Raw genomic sequence first — 8,618 nt, 5'->3', positions numbered from 1 at the left:
TCCAACTTCCATACTCTCGCCCAAGCTAGAGATTCTCGCTTGGGCGAGGATCCAAGAGATTCTCAGGCTTGAGCACCTCGCTTGGGCGAGGTGTCCTTCGCTTGAGCGAAGAACAATAGAAGCAATTGGTGAATTATCGCCCACTACCTCGCTTGAGCCAGGACATTCTCGCTTGGGCGAGGATCCTTAGCTTGAGCGAGAAGCATCAGGTATTTTGTTGCTTTTTCTCTTATTTGTCGCTTGAGCGACTCTTTCCTCACTTAGGCGAGACTTGCAATATTCAGAATCTTCATCCTTCTTCTTTTTTCTCCTCTTTTCTTTATTTATTAACCTGAAACAACAAAAACACAATAAATTCCTAAACAGAGCAAAATTAACTAAGTTATCAGGAATTGTATACAATTATAACATAAATGCATACTAAGTGCCCCACAAATCATGTACAATTTTACTACAATTTGGCACTTAACAGGTATTCTGGTTGATTGGAAAGTCTATATAAAGGCTTTGAAACATATAAGAGTACACACATTTTCATAACATAGCTCAGATTGAAATCACTCACTAAAACTACAATTTTCTGAAATACTTGTTCTACACTTAGTGCAACTTGTTCATAACTTTCAGAACTTGATTTGCAAAGTTGTCTTAAGTGTTATTGCAATTTATTCAAACCTTGTGAGCATTAGTATTATAGTATACATGAGTTATTGGATTGCAAAAGTTTATAACTTCAAAAATTTATAAAGGCAATCCATTGCCATTGTTAAACATATTCTTCATTCAAAGTTGTGAATTACTTTCTTTCACAGGGTGTGATAAGAAAAGAGATAGAGTCACTTAGAAATAGTGTTTTACAAAGAGTGATATAGGTGTTAGAGTGTGAGTAAGGTACAAGGGAATGTCGGGGTGAGAAATTGTAACTACTACTCTTAATATCTATTGAGGAAATTTTTTGTGTTGCAAGAGTACTGGATATAGCCTTCAGTGGACAAGAATATGAATCAGTATAAAAACATCTGTGTACTCTGTTCTCTTTATCTCCTTACATTTACTTGATTATTTTTTCATATTATTTTCCGTTGCTATTAACTCTTAAATTGTGTAGAAAAATCAGTCATAGTCTTTAACAACTAATTCATCCATCTTTTTAGTTGTCATTTCAGTCTTACGATGGTTATTTTTTCAAAGTGGTTAAAGTAAGGGTTAACAACCACAAATTCATAAGGTAGACTAAAGAAATAAAAGTTATGGTGGATTCGCATTGCCGAAGCATGAGTTTGCTTGAACTTGTATTTCTCAATCCCAACTTTTTTGAAATCACATTACCTATCCACCAGTTCTGCTAAAAGCATACTAAAATGATACATATTTCAAAAAGGTATACTAAGATTATAAATATATAGTCAAGATACACACATGATGTAAATTTGCCCATTTCCTTACTATACTTCGTATTAAGTGCAACTTATAATGGCAATAACGAATTGCACAAAATTTGTCCAAATACAAACATGTATCACAACTTATATTGCAAGAAAATATAATGAGAGAGAAATAATAACATTAGGAACAAAAAGTTATTATTCACTAGAGCAAAAGGTAGAATATTATATTTAGAAAAATCGAAAGTTAAAATACTCTACTTCCTTTTCAATTGTGTTCGTTTTCATGCTATAAATCTTACGAGATGTAGCTAAATGGTAATCATTATATTAATAAATCAAATACTGTCACTGAATAGGGAGGGAGTATAACATTCATTTTCTCAGCAGCATTATCAAGTGAGCTTTGATGGGGTGCGACCTGTATTTAAAATAAATCAAAATATTGTAACCGAAAGTATTTTATAAGCAAGGCTAACTAGGCGTATATGCATGAAGTTTAAATAATATAACGTGTACCTTCATTTTCTCCGAGAAGGAATTTTCATCCATTAAGTTTGATGATGTCAATACTGTCTTTGTTGAACCAAGTTGTTTAATAGTCGAGTTCAATCCATTTACAGAAATTTGAAGGTTCTGGGAGTTAATTCCAAAGTTCACTACCTGCCAAAGTCAATAAAGTAAATAGAAGTACCAGTGGAAGCATATACACAGTATTGTTTTAAATTGAGGTGATGGTCAGCAGTTATAGTGATGGTTGTGGTTATTGCAATACAGATTGTGGTCATACAGTATGAATGTTTTTTTGTGAATAAAACAATAATATGAGTTTTATGTGGCCTAATGCAACCCAAATATGGTTCAATATCGTCTTATCATTGTGATTCAATGTCACGCTATAATTGTAGAGTTAAAAGGCGTGTTATTTTACCTTTATTCTTATGTAATTTTGATTATCCTTAGACTGTTTTGGATTAATTGCAGATGCAATAAGTGAGTTTGATGAATTTGTCTCCAGTGTTGTGGGGAGAAATATTGCTCCACTTGACTCTGTAAAAAGTTTCTGCACCCAATAGCTTGGAGTTCCATAATGTTGATAAGAGTCAAACACAATAGCATCCGGAAGCCAACTATGATGATATTAACAAATTATCAATTTCTGAATGACTATCAAGAGTGCTTATTATATAAGAAAAGAACATGAAAGATGATAGAAGTTTCATGACATAAGTATAAGAAAATTACATCTTGTCATTTATATTCAGAAAAAGTGGTGCATAGCAAACCATCTGGACGATATCACTGCATATAAAGTAAATGGAATGAAATGATTTATTTATATTTGAAGCAGAAAAATAATCTTTAAAAAATATAAGCAAAGTATATAAAAATAGACCTATTCCTTTCTAGTCCAATAAGAAATGCTGCTTCTGCCACTGCAGCCACAAGGCTTCCCATTCCAGCATCTTCCTTCCACACAGCATACTCACTAACAAAAGCCTGTAAAATCAAAATGACCATTCCTATAATGAATGCGTGTGAAATGATAATCCATAATACTAAATTCAAGGAGTGATTAATAAAATCAATGAATCTAACCTTTGGACCAGATCGTGATGTTTTATCAAATTTACTAGACTTTTGAAACATATCCTTAGAATTTGTATAAAGCTGGGAGGAAAGAAACAAAACATTTAAAAGGGTGGTGATCAATAAGTTAGCAAATATAAAAAGACATAAACACATGTTTTTTCCTTCTAAAATTTGATTATGGGACAAATAAAGCTTTAGAAGAGCAATTAGAATAATATTACATGATATTCAAACAAATCAGCCGGTTGATTTATTGGTTTATCAGAGCCATCACAATTTGAGATAATTTGAATATCTGGATAGACAGATCTTATCTTATCATGGATTATAAGATAATTTCCTGAAAATACAATAAACAAGAAATATATATATTCATATATATTTATATATGCATATCATTAATAATTTTTCAGTGCATGTACATCTTATCAAAGGCTATTAGCCATATGAAACAAATTATTACACTAATTAGTAAATACATGAAGAAATTATCATTCATTTTATATTTATTCCTAAGAAAATGAAAAAGGCATGCCTTTATAGTTATTCATCTCACAATCTTCATTTCCTATTGCTACATATCTCAAGTCAAATGGTTTAGGGTGTCCCATAGCTGCTCTAACAGAACCCCATTTTGATAAATTAGAACCTCTTGCAAACAATGCCATCTAGAGCATCCTATATATATAAATACAAAGTTGTCAATAAAATATTAACTATAAAATTTAAAAATCAATAAATAAATAAAAGTAAACAAGAAGGTTATACTTGCACATATGGTGAAAGATCTGATGAATTAACTTCTTCCTTACGACTGATACCTAAATAATTATTCAATAAAATAGAAGAGGGAATTAAGTTTTAAAAGAGGTTATAATGAGAACAAATTTCAAACAACATAGTAAAAATATATATACCAGCGTTAAACACCCATATTGGCAATACATCAAGGTCCTCAGCTAGCTGCTCAAGACAAATAATCTCATTAGTTTGCCTCAATGTAAATATATTCAGATATATAACTTCAACTAAATGGAAAATTCGATTTCAACTGTAATAATTAACCCACTTGGAGACCCTCAAAATAACCAAAGCCATCATCAGTCCAATAATCCCAGACATCATTAAAGTGACCAGGTCTTTCCTCCCATGGCCCAACAGTATCTTTCCACCTAAATGCATTTCTTAGTCTATTTCCTTCAACGAAGGTACCACCTAATGTATTGACAATCAAATATAATTAATTAAAAAAGTGATTTCTTCAAAAATAATTCAAAAACTGATTTAATGATTTAAAATGTCTAAATTACATAAAAATATGGAAAAAAAAACTACTCCACATCTTAATCATTCATTCTAGGGAAATCCAATGGTTAAGATTCACTCACTAATTCAAACAATTGGATTTCCCTAGAATGAATGATTAAGATGTGGAGTAAATCATTTCCACTTACTCTCTTAGAGTAAATGGATCCCTACCCTAAAAATATTGGAACTGAATATTTATCAAACATTTGAGTTATGAAATTAAGGATTAGTTTGAAGATAGGAATTCATATTCACAATATTATATACTGAATAAAAAGTCCACTTTAAAAATATATTTATATACATACCTGGAAATCTTAAAAATTTTGGTTTTAATTCTGCCACCATTTGGAAAAGGTCATTTCGGAAGCCATTACCCTATATCAAGAGAAGAATGAATTGATGTGGAAAAGAATAAAATGAAAATAAAAAAAGCATTGCCAATAATTAACCAATGAGATGCAAAACAATGACTATATTCATCCATTTGAGATAACTTTTGTTACATTTAAATTTTAATAGCTACCTTTATTACTTATATGGGGTATGATTCCAATTCACACGACATAAAATAAGTTTTTCAATATATTTTAATACTAATGGACTTAATAATAATACACAATTAGCTCAAAATAGTTTTTGCACGGTTAGTCAATTCATGTCACTGAAGAATGAAAATATTCAACTCTACTCGGAAAGTCATCATTATAAGAAGAATTTTAAACGAAAATGTCTAAAAATTGAATTTTAATATCATTCACATGATTTTAGATTGTATTACAGCTTTTAACTTTTTTATCATTAGTAAATTAAAAACAATAAAAAAATTAATAACAATATTTTTATTTCTTCTAAGAGTAGTAGCCGGAGATATGAAAATATTCTTAAGGGAGTCACATATTTGACATTATGAAAATTAAATTTTCATTCTTGAGGAATCTAACATAGTCTAGTTCATTATTGATAGATAGATTTATATATACCTTATATGTGTCCATAGGCATGATGTATATAAATATATTTTTAAAGTGGACTTTTTATTCAGTATATAATATTGTGAATATGAATTCCTATCTTCAAACTAATCCTTAATTTCATAACTCAAATGTTTGATAAATATTCAGTTCCAATATTTTTAGGGTAGGGATCCATTTACTCTAAGAGAGTAAGTGGAAATGATTTACTCCACATCTTAATCATTCATTCTAGGGAAATCCAATTGTTTGAATTAGTGAGTGAATCTTAACCATTGGATTTCCCTAGAATGAATGATTAAGATGTGGAGTAAATCATTTCCACTTACTCTCTTAGAGTAAATGGATCCCTACCCTAAAAATATTGGAACTGAATATTTATCAAACATTTGAGTTATGAAATTAAGGATTAGTTTGAAGATAGGAATTCATATTCACAATATTATATACTGAATAAAAAGTCCACTTTAAAAATATATTTATATACATACCTGGAAATCTTAAAAATTTTGGTTTTAATTCTGCCACCATTTGGAAAAGGTCATTTCGGAAGCCATTACCCTATATCAAGAGAAGAATGAATTGATGTGGAAAAGAATAAAATGAAAATAAAAAAAGCATTGCCAATAATTAACCAATGAGATGCAAAACAATGACTATATTCATCCATTTGAGATAACTTTTGTTACATTTAAATTTTAATAGCTACCTTTATTACTTATATGGGGTATGATTCCAATTCACACGACATAAAATAAGTTTTTCAATATATTTTAATACTAATGGACTTAATAATAATACACAATTAGCTCAAAATAGTTTTTGCACGGTTAGTCAATTCATGTCACTGAAGAATGAAAATATTCAACTCTACTCGGAAAGTCATCATTATAAGAAGAATTTTAAACGAAAATGTCTAAAAATTGAATTTTAATATCATTCACATGATTTTAGATTGTATTACAGCTTTTAACTTTTTTATCATTAGTAAATTAAAAACAATAAAAAAATTAATAACAATATTTTTATTTCTTCTAAGAGTAGTAGCCGGAGATATGAAAATATTCTTAAGGGAGTCACATATTTGACATTATGAAAATTAAATTTTCATTCTTGAGGAATCTAACATAGTCTAGTTCATTATTGATAGATAGATTTATATATACCTTATATGTGTCCATAGGCATGGCTGATACTTGATCTAACCAGTAAACCCCTTTAGTTGTTGTTGTTATTTGTAGGCTAGCATTATGGTATGATGCATTGGCTTCCAATATATTCACCATTCTTGTCCAATTTGTAGTATTACCAACGCTGCCAAATTAAATTCTATCAATTAGTTGTATATCTCAATCAATAAAAAAACATAATTTTACAGGTTCATGATGGGGGTTCTAGCTCATACCTTAAAATAAAAAGAGGTAACTGTGCACCTTAGAGAGCAATAATATTGAAACTCACAAATTTTGTGGATAAATTTTCATTATTAACGAATCAAATTATAGTTGCATGGCTCCACTTTTTTAGGGGACAGTTTAGACGAAGATGTTAGGATAGTAGAAAGTCTTATATGTTAAAGAAACTCACGTGACATTAGTTGATGCAAGTTTTTCACTATTGGCTCCGGTGAATGATATTTGTAAATCAAGTTTTGCTAAGGCTTTAATATAATATACTATTTGATACTTCTTCCTTTGCTCAATATTCTGCAAATGAAGAAAAAACACGCATAAAGGTTAAAAGTTACTTCATTGCCAAAAATAAGTACTTCTAAAAGTCGTAAACAATATTTCATGTCATATTTAATTTTTTTATAGACTTGTGAAATAATGAGTCTTTAATTACTTTATTCTCATAATTAGTTATTTGTAGGAGTTAATATATAATATAATGGAAATATTAATTTGTCTTACCATGCCCCAGAAACCAGGATTAGAAATGCCAACCCCACTAGATGGACAAGGCTTTGTGCCACCACAAAGCACTTCCATTCGTAATGCAACCTTATTCCTCTTAAAGCAAGAGGTAAGATCGGTTGAAACAGAAATGGATGAGTTATCTCCAATAATTGACCAAGGATTAATATTTGACGATGTGCCTCCAGCTTCAAAACCTAAAACATTATTTTGTGATAAGAAAATAAATGATATTTCAAAAATATTGAGTCCAATTGAGACATAGTGGAAACACGAGATGAACAAAGGATTATGAAAAAATACCTCTATTGCTCACAAGTTCTGCCCATAATCCTCCACTAACACCATGGTTAATCTCCTGAAAAGAAATTTAAAGAATAAGAAACAATATTGGATAATTACACTCACTCTCAGTTGAATAATTTTTTACTTTTCATAACATTTTAATTGGGAAATTGATATTTTCAGTTTTATCTTCTGTAATAAGTCAATTAATAGAGATAATAATATAAGTAGTAAAAGTCCTTCTTTAAAAATATCTTATTTTACTATAACGATGAGAAAATAAATTTAGATATTATTATAAATTAAAAATGAGTAGAAAGAGTGAGTATAAAAAAATGAGTGGCCAATAAAAATTGCAAGATGTTGGTTTTATGAACCAAGCAATATGTTAGCCAAAGGATTATTTCTTTTATGAAAAAATGATGGCCAATTACATGCTAAATTTTATTACTCACCTCTAGGAATACTCCAAAAAAGGTATCAGGAATTCGCCTTGGTGTTAAGTTAGAAGTAGCATTTACAACTAATATTGATGTCTGGTTGGTATCAGCATAACAATGAAAAGCAAGAAGATAAATTAAATATAGCATAACATGGCATGTAGCTTTCAAAGAATAAAAATCCATTATAAGCTTGATTAAGATGAGAAAATTTATGATGATCTCCTTGTTTAACAATTCATATTTATAGTATGGAAGATTACTGTTACATTATTGGTGGTCTTTGGATGCCAAAATGGAAACAAATATCCGAAATTAAATAAAAATAATATAATATAGTCATATATGAGTCACTCACATTATCCCATCTCTTAACAGTCCTAATTTCCAAATCCAACTATTCATTCACTCTCTCAATTTTCTATATTTGTTTGATATGATAAATATAATAACAAGAATGAATTTTTATCTCACTAAGTTGAGTTGGCTACATAGATTCAAAGAAACCATAATGTTTTATAAAAAATCATGTTCGATGATAAAACATTGATTGATAAGGCTTTCTTTATGGTTTTCCCTATGGTTTTTATTGGTCTCCTTCTCCCTCGATGAATTAAATTAGCTTCCATTTGATCTACTCTTCTTATCGGGGCTTCTACTAGTCTTCTCCATACATATCCAAACTACATAAAGCATCATTGTACTGTACGTATTGTT

The 8,618-nt window shown here is 29.6% G+C and overlaps 1 pseudogene; it reads right to left on the bottom strand.

Moving 5' to 3' along the window:
• Window positions 1-1,710: 1,710 nt before the first annotated feature.
• Window positions 1,711-8,087, bottom strand: LOC109337044 (annotated as a pseudogene).
• Between the last annotated feature and the right edge of the window lie 531 nt (window positions 8,088-8,618).

Source organism: Lupinus angustifolius, unplaced genomic scaffold (assembly GCF_001865875.1).
Source record: "Lupinus angustifolius cultivar Tanjil unplaced genomic scaffold, LupAngTanjil_v1.0 Scaffold_1_814, whole genome shotgun sequence".
NCBI classification, from domain to species: Eukaryota; Viridiplantae; Streptophyta; class Magnoliopsida; order Fabales; family Fabaceae; genus Lupinus; species Lupinus angustifolius.
This window is presented reverse-complemented; position numbering and strand designations above follow the sequence as displayed.